The sequence below is a fragment of the Sapajus apella genome, unplaced genomic scaffold, assembly GCF_009761245.1.
Source record: "Sapajus apella isolate SASKATOON/1434 unplaced genomic scaffold, GSC_monkey_1.0 scaffold173, whole genome shotgun sequence".
Taxonomy (NCBI): Eukaryota; Metazoa; Chordata; class Mammalia; order Primates; family Cebidae; genus Sapajus; species Sapajus apella.
The window spans coordinates 35193-47334 of record NW_022437113.1 but is presented as its reverse complement, the minus strand read 5'-3'; the positions used below and the strand labels follow the sequence as shown (position 1 = coordinate 47334).

The window sequence follows — 12142 nt, the reverse complement described above, 5'->3', positions numbered from 1 at the left end:
ATCCCCAGCGATTGGCCGACAATTCTGCCTGTTTTCTACCGAGATTCCAATCCTCGCCTGCCTCCAGGCCCTCGCCTCCCAGCACCTAGCACTATGCGGGACCGCCCAGGCACGAAGGCTTCTCCCAATTAGCCCCACCTCTGCCCATCAGCGATTGGCTTCAGGGGCTGCCCATCCGCTTCATACCCGCCAATCACTGTCTTTTCCAGCGCTGATTGGTTAGGAAGCAGCCAATCGGGGCGTGGCGTGGACCCCTCCCGTGGCGCGCTCTGGGGGTGCGCGAGGCGGGGCCGTGGCGGTTGGAGGTGGCGGCAACGGCGGCGGCGGCGGCGACGCGTCCCGGCCGGTAAGGGGGCGCGGGGGGCTCGGGGGACACCGGGGGGGACGCAAGCGTCAGGGCCCCGCGCCTGTCGGGCTGAACTGAGGTGGGGCACGGGTCCTGTCAGGGACCCGGGGGCGAGGGGCGGAGGAGGCGGAGCGTGACAGCAGCGTCGCGAGAGCAGGAAGAGGTTAAAGACCCCCCCCCACCCCAACCCCACACTCCACGTCTGCTGCCCCTGAGGGCTACGGCATCCAACTCTGAGCCCCTCACCCGCAGCCCACGCACACCTGACACCACGACCCTGTAGATTAACATCCCCCAGACAGCTGAGAGTGTCCTTGCTGACATCTCCCACACCCCCAGGGCCTTGTTCCCGGCGCCCCGCACAGCTGGGTCTGACATCTCGCTCACACACCTGACACCGCGCCCCCACTCACGAACACCCCCATCACCCTGTCGATGACACCCCCACACCCCCACCTGAGCCTGTGACTCCTAACTCACGGTCCCGCAACTCACCCCTGGACCTGGTCCTGTCCCTAAGTGTCCTTCCTCATATCCAGCTCGCCACCCCTGTGCGCACTCCCCCAGCAACCTGGGTCCTCCTTCTCAGGGACCTTCCCCCGGTACCTGCTCTCTGCTCCTGATAGCCCTATACATCTATCTCCCCCTTTCTCCCTCTCTTACCCTCTCCCACCTTGGGCTTTCTTCCACGTGCACCTGTATTCGGGCGCCCCCTGTAATCCCCCCAAATCTTCCATGCCCTCCAAAAGTCCCCCAAGCCTTGGCATCTCAGGATCTCTGCACCTTTTCCTCCCCAAACAAAAGCTTACCCCAGTGTTCATTTCTACCAGTGATTGACTGTGTAAAGTGATTTCCGGACCTTAGAATAATCCCGTCGGTCAGACAAAACCGGAATCATCTCCATTTTACCAGCCACAAGCCTAAACCACTTGAATGCTAGAGGCAGAGCCTATTCCATCCTGGGCATCGCTGACCCTCTGCTGTGGACGCACCCCATTTGGGCCCATCTGTTATGTTTATGTCAGAGGGATTGGCAGGGGAGGGAAACCACACTCCACCCCCTCAGGCTGTTTTCAGGAGTCGTGACTTTGACTGGGTCCGGAAAGGCTTAGCTGGAAGGGACAGTCCCTCTGCCAGCATGTTCTCCGAGTCCTGGGGCGGGCCTGCGGTGGAGACGGAGATGCGCTGCAGGAGGGGGTGGTCATCATCTGGGGTGCCTCCCGCCCCAGGATGCCGGAGAGGGAGCTGCTGGGGATCCCTCTCCGACACTCCTTGGGCCCTTGAAGCCGATAAATAGTAAGGAAACACTCTAAAGAGTGAGGCAAGCTAATGTTTCAGCTGCCTAAAGCTAACCTGCAAAACTGGAGCCTGGCGTGGTGCTAGGAATGATTCTTCTGGAACTTTTCAAGTTCTCTTGAGTCTGATTTACAGGCATGCAGCATAGAAGGAGGCCGGTGGCTTTGCTGTTGAAAAGTAATAACATGCCATTTCCTGGAAGGCTTGCACAGCATTTCTTACCCCCTCCCACCTCTCCCTGCAAAGATGGTGCCAGAATGTTCCAGAGGGTCATGTCACCTTCAGCTTCTCCTGTGGAAACTGAAGCCATTTGGGTTTTCTGTCCAACTTCAATAGGGGTCATTTAAAACATATATGGGCATGTATGTTTGTATATATATGTATATGTGTGTTGGTGTGGTACACACGTAAATGTAGCTAATGCATGTTTATGTACATATTTTATATGCATATATTTCATAAGTTATATATGTACATGTGTGTAAACTTTGATGAGATCATTGATTATATAGTTTTTGGGGTTTTTTTTGAGATGGAATCTCACTCTACCACCCAGGCTGGAGTGCAGTGGTGAAATCTCGGCTCATGGCAACCTTCACCTCCTGGGTTCATGAAGTTCTCCTGCCTCAGCCTCCCGAGTAGCTAGCAGAGATTACAGGCATGTGAAACCATGCCTCGCTAATTTTTTTTTTCTTGAGGCTGAGTCTCACTCTGTTGCCGGGGCCGGAGTGCAGTGGCACCATCTCGGCTCACTGCAGCCTCGGCCCCCCGGGTTCAAACGATTCTCCTGCCTCAGCCTCCCAAGTAGCTGAGATTACAGGTGCCTGCCACCACGCCCATCTAATTCTTGTATTTTTAGTAGAGATCAGGTTTCACCATGCTGGCCAGGCTACTTTTTGTATTTTTAGTGGAGCCGGGGTTTCACCATGTTGGCTAGGCTGGTCTTGCACTCCTGACCCCAAGTGATCCGCCCACCTCAGCTTCCCAAAGCCCTGGGATTACATGCGTGAACCACCATGCCTGGCCTATTATATAGTTTAAAAAAAAAATCAAATGGTACAAAGGGCATGTAGTAGAAATCAGGCAGGTCTTCCCCAACCTGTACTGCGTTCCTCCTCAGATGCACCTGCTGTTGATAATTTCTTCTGTTTTCTTCCAGAGGTTGTCTATGACTTGGGTGGCAGAAAGGGGTGCGGGGTGGTATATATCCCCTACCCCTTCTAAACCACTGGGAAATTTGCATTGAACAGACATATGCATTCTATTGCGAGTTTCTTACTGATGGCTGTTTAAGCCACAGCCCGTAATTGGCTTTTACAACAGAGCTGCAATGGATAGATGCATGCATCAGCACATACCAAATATACAGTGGATGTATTCGGGCTCCGGCCGGGCACAGACACTTCGGACCTCCCCGTTTTGCTGTGAGCGCCTGTAGTCCCTGTTGCTCAGGAGGCTAAAGGGGGAGGATAGCTTGAACCGAGGAGTTCAAGGCTGCAGTGAGCTATAATTATGCCGCTGCACTCCACTCCAGCCTGGGCGACAGAGCTAGACACTGTCTCAAAAAAATAAAAGGGGGGCCAAGTTCAAAGGGCATATTCATGTAAATAGTTCATGTCCCTCCTCCTTCTCTGGACTGTGAAGTTGGAAAGTCTGATTATTCCTCTCCTACGGCCAGCTCAGTTATTTTATTATCAAGTTTTGTGGTCTGTCCCATCTGATAGGTTAAAAAAAAAAAAAAAACAGCAAGAGAGGTTCTTTTGAACATCACTCCTTGCTTCCTATACCTCTCTTAGGTGTTCTGGCTTGTGGGGTACGGATTAAACATGAGACTTATTTCTCTGCCAGTCAGACTAAAGTTCAAGAAATATTTGGGGCTGGACACAGTGGTTCACAACACCCAACACTTAAGGTGGATAAGGCAGGAGTATTGCTTGAGCCCAGAAGTTTGAGACCAGCTTGGGTAACATGGTGAAACCCCATCTCTATAAAAAAAAAATTTAAAAATTAGCCGGGCATGGTGGTGTGCACAAATGGTCTCGGCTACTCGGGAGGCTAAGGTGGGAGCACCGCTTGAGCCCAGGAGTTCAATGCTGCAGTGAGCTATGATTGCGCCACTGCACTCCAGCCTGAGCAACAGAGCAAGACCCTGTTTTTCTATTTATTTTTTTTTTTAGTTCCTGCTCTGTGAAGCTTGTCCCTATAGCAGGGAGCAGTGGTGGTGCTGAGATTTTGGCTCAAGGTACCTTGACAGGAACAATTGCTAAAAGAACCATTTAGCTGTTGCTGATTTTTTTTTTTTTTTTCACTTGGATCTATGAAAAGAAAAATGAGGGCATCATGAGAGATTGAGACGAGTCAGATGTTAAATCTGTCTGGGAAGCTGTTTCGAGACTCTCTCCAGTTGTCCAATTTCTCACCGCTGGTGCCAGATGGAGGGTGTCGTCATACTAAAGTCAGGCCTCTGCCCACGTGTCATCCAGTTTTTTTCTGTCTGTCTCTTCTGTTTTGGCAGTTAGACATTAAGGGGATTATCGAGACGATCAGAATCATTTGCTTGTTTGGGTTTTGCAAGACAGGGCTTTTAAAAATCCATTTGCATTTTTTATTTTAAGCATGAAATACCTCTTCATAAAAAGTATATCAGCTGGATACGGTGGCTCATGCCTATAATCCCAACACTTTGGGGGGCCAAGGCGGGTGGATAACGAGATCAGGAGATCAAGACCATCTTGGCCATGGTGAAACCTGTCTCTATTAAAATACAAAAAAAAAAAAAAAATTAGCTGGGCATGGTGGCGTGCGCCTATAGTCCTAGCTACTCAGGAGGCTGAGGCAGAGGAATAGCTTGAACTCGGGAGACAGAGGTTGCAGTAAGCCAAGATGGCACCACGGCACTCCAGCCTGGGTGACAGAGTGAGACTCAGTCTCAAATAAATAAATAAATAAATTAGCTGGCCTTGGTGGTGTACGTCTATAGTCCTAGCTACTTGGGAGGCTGAGGTGAGAGGATCACTTGAGCCTAGAGGGTTGAGGCTGCAGTGAGCCATGATTGTGCCACTGCACTCCAGCCTGGGTGACAGTGAGGCTCCGTCTCTTTAAAAAAAAAAAAAAGTATATAACGTGTATACGAAAAGAAAGAAGATATACCAAATAATAAAATTAACACCCAGCCCAGGAAGTAGAACGTTGTCCCCCGGAGGCCCCACCCTGTTCACAGGGCTATTTTAAAAATATGCTTGTCAACATTTGTTTTCTTCACTGAGCACCTTTTGCTACAATCATCTTGAGCTGAATGCTTGGATTCCAGGGGCTCAACAAAGTTCTCTGCTGGCCAGATTTTCTGCTGAGCTCTCTGCCAGCCCAGCAGCCTGTGAGGTCTCGGCAGGCAAATGGCTGGATAAGCCACCAGCTGAGGGACAGGCCAACGCTTGGAGGCTTGGCCTCAGATCCCTGCATATTCATTTCCTGTGGCTGCCATAATAAATTACCACAAGCTGGGGGGCTTCAGACAACAGAAATATATCCTGTCATAGTTGTGGAGGCCTGAAGTCCAAAATCAGGGTGTCAGCGGGGTTGGTTCATTCTGGAGGCTCCAAGGGAGTCCTTCACAGGCCTTTCTCTGGGCAAACCTTGGAGTTCTTGGCTCGTAGCCACGTCACTCCAGTCCCTGCCTTTGTATTCACGTGGCTTTCTCCCTGTTGTATGTCTCTTTGTGTCCTCTCTCTCTATTTTTTTAGAGATGGGGTCTTGCTATGTTGTCCATGCTGGAGTGCAGCGAGTGATCATAGTTCACTGCAACCTCGAATTCCTGGGCTCAAGTGATTCTCCCACCTCAGCCTACTGAGGAGCTGAGACTACAGGCACAGGACACCACTCCTGGATCTCCTCTTCTTTTTTTTGAGACAGAGTCTTGATCTGCTGCCAGGCTGGAGTGCAGTGGTACAATCTTGGCTCACTGCAACCTCCACCTCCCAGGTTCAAGCAATTCTCCTGCCCCAGCCTCCCAAGTAGCTGGGACTACAGGTGTGTGCTACCACACCCAGCTAATTTTTGTTTTTTAGTAGAGATGGAGTTTTACTATGTTGGCCAGGATGATCTCGATCTCTTGACCTTGTGATCCACCCGCCTTGGGCTCCCAAAGTGCTGGGATTACAGGCGTGACCATCGCGCCCAGCCTGAATATGTACACTTCAATCAAGCCTGTATTACAGTTACACTAGCCCAAGACCCACCACATCTGCAGTATTTCTTAGTGCAGTGAGCCTCATTCTCATGCTGTCTTAAGGTCAGGTTCCCAGACCCCACCCTCTGGCAGTTCTGACTTAGTAAATCTATGGTGGGGCTTAGGAATCCTGTACAAACATTCCCAGAGATCCTGGGGCAGGTGGTCCTAGAAACACTGGGCAGAGTGGCTCAGCTCTGGGGGAACAAGCGAGACCCCACCCCCTCCTGCTGTGGGCACGTTCCTTCCTCTGCAGCGCTCTCTTCTCACAAGGTCCCTGTGTGAGAGGAGGGGTCAGACTGACAAACCTGATTCTAGCATGATTCGTGGCACCACCCATTGCCAACCAGGCCATCACATTGTGGCTGGTCTGGTGCAATGAAGCTGTGGCAGCCTCGTGCTGGGGAGGGGGTGTGTTAGAATGGGCAGGTTTGGGATCAGAAGGTGATCCCAGGCAAAAGAATGATGGCAGGGAAGCAGCACGGGCACATGTTTGTGGGCTTTGAGCAGCCTCATTTGCTCAGAACTCGTGAGTTACAGCCAGACAATAGTGAGCCTTGAATGTCAGAGTCAGAGATTGCACTGTTTCTTGTACTAAATGGTGGTGACCATGTTGGTGACATGCTTGGTAGGTAGGAGGTGCTTTTAAAGGAATGTTCTAGGTCAGGTGCAGTGGCTTACGACTGTAATTCCAGCACTTTGGGAGGCTGAGGTGGGCAGATCACCTGAGGTTCAGGAGTTCAAGACCAGCCTGGCCAACATGGCGAAAACCCATCTCTACTAAAAATACAAAAATGAGCTGGGCGTGGTGGCGGGTGTCTGTAATCCCAGCTACTCCGAAGGCTGAGGCAGGAAAATTGCTTGAGCCTGGGAGGCAGAGGTTGCAGCGAGCCGAGGTTGCAGTGAGCCAAGATTGCACACTTGCACTCCACCCTGGGTGACAGAGCGAGCATCTGTCTCAAAAATAATAATAAAAATAAAGGATTGTTCTTTGATGAGTAGCAGGACAAATCGTCTAAGTTTTGTTTCACACTGTAGGGAGATTAATTAACCTGTAGGGGGATGCTCTGCCTGGCATGGGGAGACCCAGAATGTGTAAGGGTCTTCAGGTGGTGAGATTAGGCAAGTAGGATCTTGCCGTGTTGCCCAGGCTGGTCTCCAATTCCTGGGCTCAAGCTAACCTCCCACCTCAGTCTCCCAAAGTGCTGGGATTACAGGTGTGAGCCCCTGCGCCCGGTGAATATGTACATTTCAGTCACCGATCATGGGGAAGCCGTGTGTCAGTGTCTCAAAAGCATGCTTAGTAAGCCGAGGTCATGTTAAATGGGATTTGCCCCAGCCCTGTCTGATTCCTTATTACACAGAACGATACTTATCAACACTTGTCACCCATTTAAGTGGCATTATCCTGTGAAGATGGTGACAGATGAGGAAATCGAGGAATGGGGAGGTTTATTTTTTACTTTAAATTTTTTGTTTGTTTTTTCAGGGTCTCGCTGTATTGCCCAGACTGGAGTGCAGTGGCTTGATCTTGGCTCACTGTAGCCTCCGCCTGCTGGGTTCAAGCGATTCTTGTGCCTCAGCCTCCCGCGTAGTTGCTTACAGGTGCCTGCCACCATGCCTGGCTAATTTTTGTATTTTTAGTAGAGATGGAATTTACTCTATTGGCCAGGCTGGTCTCAAACTCCTAACCTCAAGTGATCCACCTGCCTCGGCCTCCCAAAGTGCAGGGATTATAGGCATGAGCCATCTCACTCAGCCTAAATTTTTTTTTAGAGCCAGGGTCTTGTTCTGTTGCCTTGGCTGAAGTGCAGTGGTGTGATCAGAGCACGCTGCAGCGTCGACCTCCTGGGCTTAGTGATCCTCCCACCTCAACCTTCTGAGTAGCTGAGACTATAAGTGTGTGCCACCCTGCCCGGCTAATTTATTTATTTGGTAGAGACAGGGCCTTACTCTGTCACCCAGACTGGAGTGCAGTGGTGGGATCATAGCTTACTCCAGCCTTGAACTCCTTGCCTCAAGTGATCCTCCTGCCTTGGCCTCCCGAAGTGCTGGGATTACAGGTGTGAGCCACTGTATGTGGCTTGTGTGGAGGTCTAGTGACACATCCAAGGTGTCACATGCTAGACCCCATCTTACCACAACACAGTGTGGGGTGGCAGGGAGCCTGTGCATGCTGCTGTGTGGCCATGAGGAAGAGAATCATTGAAGGGGTGCATTCTTGCTGCTGTGGGAGGGATGGCTGAAGGGCAGGAGGACGGACAGCAACAGGCAAAAGCACCCGTCTGCAGGTGTTAGGTTTCTGCTTCCTTGCTGGGCATGGACACTGAGTGTGACATGGACCCCTGCATTCTAGGGAACCCCCAGCCTGGTTGCAGGGAGGCAAGTGAAGAGTGGCCCCTCAAGTGCAGGAGAGAACCACAGACTGCTCAGTGCAGGGCAGAGCAGCTAACTTGGTGAGGCCAGGACATTTAGGAGCTTTGAAGGATGCAGAGGAGTTTGCTGGCATTGGAGACCGGCCAAGCAAAACTTGGCATGTCCAGGGAATTAATTCACTTGTCTAGCAAATAGTTGTTGAAGGCCAACCAAGTGTGGATTGCTGTGTCGGGTTCCTTGTGGTAAGAACATAGGGCCTTTTATTTATTTATTTATTTTTAGAGAAAGCCTTTATCGCCCAGGCTAGAGTGCAGTGGGCGATCTTGGCCCACTGCAACCTCTACCTCCCGGGTTCAAGCAATTCTCCTGCCCCAGCCTCCCAAGTAGCTGGGATTATAGGTGCCCACCAACATACTGGCTAATTTTTATATTTTTAGTAGAGATGGAGTTTCACCAGGTTGGCCAGGCTGGTCTTGAACTCCTGACCTTAAATGATCCGCCTGCCTCGGCCTCCCAAATTGCTTGGATTACAGGTGTGAGCCACTGTGCCCAGCTAATTTTTGTATTTTTGTAGAGATAAGGTTTCACCATGTTGGCTAGGCTGGTCTTGAACTCCTGGCCTCAAGTGATCCATCCACCTTGGCCTCCCAAAATGCTGGGATTACAGGTGTGAGCCCCCGCGCCCAACCAAACAGGGCTTTTGAGACGAGGACAGTGACTGAATTACACCCTCTTAGTGGAGGGATGTGAGTACCATCCAGTACCTTGGATTGTTTTAGATCACATCTAACGGCCTTTGGTGACAGATGTGAGCAGCACTGTCTGCCAGGACAGAGGACAGTGATTGACCATAGAATTTCCTGGATCTTTCAGGGTGTTTCCCCCAAAGAGACTGCAGCAAGGGTTGCTGTAACCAGAGATTGTCTGAAAAGTACCCAGAGCGAATGCAGCAGGAAGAAACTCGCCATCTGTGAGGCAGCCCACAGGTCAGGGTTAACAGGGAGCAGCCATTATGTAAGGTGTGCCCGGATCCCTTAGGCAGAGTTAATACCTATTAACTAGAAAAGAAAACAGCCCTTATCAACTGGCAGATAGGATGTTAATTGGCTCTGTTTACTGAGAGATTACAGGATCCGTTTCACGGCGGCTTATAACACACTCCATCCACAGAGAAACTGCACCCCCCACGTTTGTACCGACATTTCCTGAGTCCCAAGGGGTGGAGCTGGCAGTCGTATGGTGGTCCCCACCAGGTAACAGCATAAATGGTGGGCCTGTCTTATGGCTGGTCAGGAAGCTATGAGACAGGCTTAAGGGAGTCAGGCACGTGTGCATATGAGTGTGTGTGTGTGTGTGTGTGTGTGTGAGTGTGTGTGTGTATGAGGATAGTCCTTGTACATGGAGCTTATAGAATGCTTGGGCTTGAAATTGCCTGATTCAAAACAAGAAGCAGCCTTGTGGCTGGGTGCAGTGGCTCACACCTGTAATCCCAACACTTTGGGAGGCAGAGGCAGGCCGATTGCTTGAGGCCAGGAGTTTGAGATCAGCCTGGGTAACATAGCAAGATCACATCTCTACTAAAAATAATTTAAAAACTGCCGGGCGCGGTGGCTTACGCCTGTAATCCCAGCACTTTGGGAGGCCCAGGCGGGTGGATCACGAGGTCAAGAGATCGAGACCATCCTGGTCAACATGGTGAAACCCCGTCTCTACTAAAAATACAAAAAAATTGCTGGGCATGGTGGCGCATGCCTGTAATCCCAGCTACTCAGGAGGCTGAGGCAGGAGAATTGCCTGAACCCAGGAGGCGGAGGTTGCAGTGAGCCAAGATCGTGCCATTGCACTCCAGCCTGGGTAACAAGAGCGAAACTCCGTCTCAAAAAAAAAAAAAAAAAATTATCCGGGCATGATGGTGTACACCTGTAATAGTTCTAGCTATTCAGAGGCTAAGGTGGGAGATCACTTGAGCCTTAAAGATGGAGGCTGCAGTGTGATATGATTGTACCACTGCATTCTAGCCTGGATGACAGAGTAAGATCCTGTCTCAAAACAAACAAAAAAGAAGCAGCTTGTCTTGCCCTCTCCCAAGCAACTGCCACCTTGCTTGGCACCAGTGTTCCCACTGCTCTGAAGGTTCTGTGCTGGAGTTGGTGTGATCACAAGTTATCGAAGAGCCCATGCTCCAGGTTCACGTTTCCTGAATAATGCTGTTTAGTAAGTCATGTCCCACCTCATCCCCTCATTCCCCACCGAGCTTTGTTTTTTGTTTGATGAATGGAAAGACTGCCTGAACAGAAACAGCATGGGAAAAGATACATGTGTGTTATTTGGGGCTGGCCCCCTGTGCCTGGCCACTGGTTGTCACCCTAGCGGGGACACCTGAATCCCACTTTAGAAAGCACTGACGTCCTAGGTATTGGGGAAGGTACCTAGCGTGAACGCAGCAAGGCTGGGGCTCCTGGAGCCACGGGACACTGCCATCTGTGGTTGTAAATACTGTGCAAGGCCAGGGGAGAATGAGGTGTCTACCCCAGCACAGCATATGAGTCAGGACTGTGGCAGCTGCAAGTGACAGAAAGCCATCCACGCTGACTGAACCGGATAGGGTGCTTCCCGGGCTCCGTGACAGCAAAGTCCATGTGCTTTTGCACCACTGGGTTCCAGATCCCCCTAGCCTGCAAGTATCCTCCTCTGCCTCCTGGCCCTGCTCTGCCCCCCTAACTGTGCCAACGATGCCCTGCAGCCTCACACCCTACTGGCTTCCCCTCCCCTGAAGAAAGAGGACTTCTCTGGCCCGATGGTTCCCTTAAAAGTCCCAGGTCTCAGTCTTTGGGGCTAGCACCCTGAACCTAGGGGAGTGTGAAGTCTCATTACCTGATCATGGTCACCTGGGTCACCCTGGAGTCAAGGGGAGGATAGTGTTGGAGAGCAGAGCGAGTGGTTTCCCAGAATGCTGTCCTCAGTAGGGATGGCCACTGTGCGCGTGGACCAAATGTAGAGCTTCAGTGCCTCCTCCAGGCTTTTTGTCACTGCTAAGATCTTCAACAGGTGTTCTCGGCCAGGTGTGGTGACTCACACCTCTAATCCCAGCACTTTGGGAGGCTGAGGCGGGTGAATCCCTTGAGGTCAGGAGTTTGAGACCAGCCTGCTCAACATGGCGAAACCCCAACTAAAGAAAAAATAAATAAATAAATTGGCCAGCCTATAATCCCAGCTACTGGGGAGGCTGAGACACAAGAATCACTTGAACCCGGCAGGCGGAGGTTGCAGAGAGCCAAGATCTTGCCACTGCACTCCAGCCTGGGCGACAGAGCGAAACTCCTTCTCAAAAAACAAACAAAATAGGTGTTGTCCACAGATGAGAAGAAGGTGGGAAAGAGCAAGCTGAACACATCCACGCCCAAAGCCCATTCAAGTCCCCTGGGAATTACAGATTGCGTACCTGCCCCACTCCCAGGCTCGGTGTCCATTGGCCTGGGAGGGGCTGTGGTAGAGGTGTTTTGTTTTCCCTGTTTAAGCATTTTAAATTGAGAAATAGCTTACATAGAGTAAAGCACATAAATCCTAAGTGTATATATAGCTCAGTGAGTTTTTACATATCTGTTCATTCTTGGAACCAGATCAAGACAATTTTCGAGCCTCCAGCTGGCTCCTTCGTGCCCCTCCCTGACATGCCCCCTAGAGGTAACCACTGTTCTAATCTTTATCACCAGAGATGTGTTTTGTACTTGGTGTTTCTTAAAATTTGCAGTAGGCTGGGCGCAATGGCTCATGTTTGTAATTCCAGTGCTTTGGGAAGGCAGAGGCTGGAGGATGGCTTGGCTTGAGCCCAGGAGTTCAAGACTAGCCTGGGCAACATAGTGAGATCTCATCTCTTCAAAAAATTTAAAATTTAGCTG

General features: G+C 50.8%; 1 protein-coding gene across 2 annotated transcripts in view; it reads left to right on the top strand.

The window, feature by feature from the left end:
* The first annotated feature begins 254 nt into the window (after window positions 1-254).
* Window positions 255-12142, top strand: part of SLC25A42 (solute carrier family 25 member 42) — a 41135-nt gene continuing 29247 nt past the window's right edge. Inside the window, exon 1 of one of the 2 annotated variants that reach the window (XM_032267924.1) lies at window positions 255-346. The gene's annotated coding sequence lies outside the window, so the exon portion shown is untranslated. Of the gene's footprint in view, window positions 426-12142 lie in introns of both variants that reach the window. The other variant, XM_032267925.1, reaches the window with a different exon arrangement.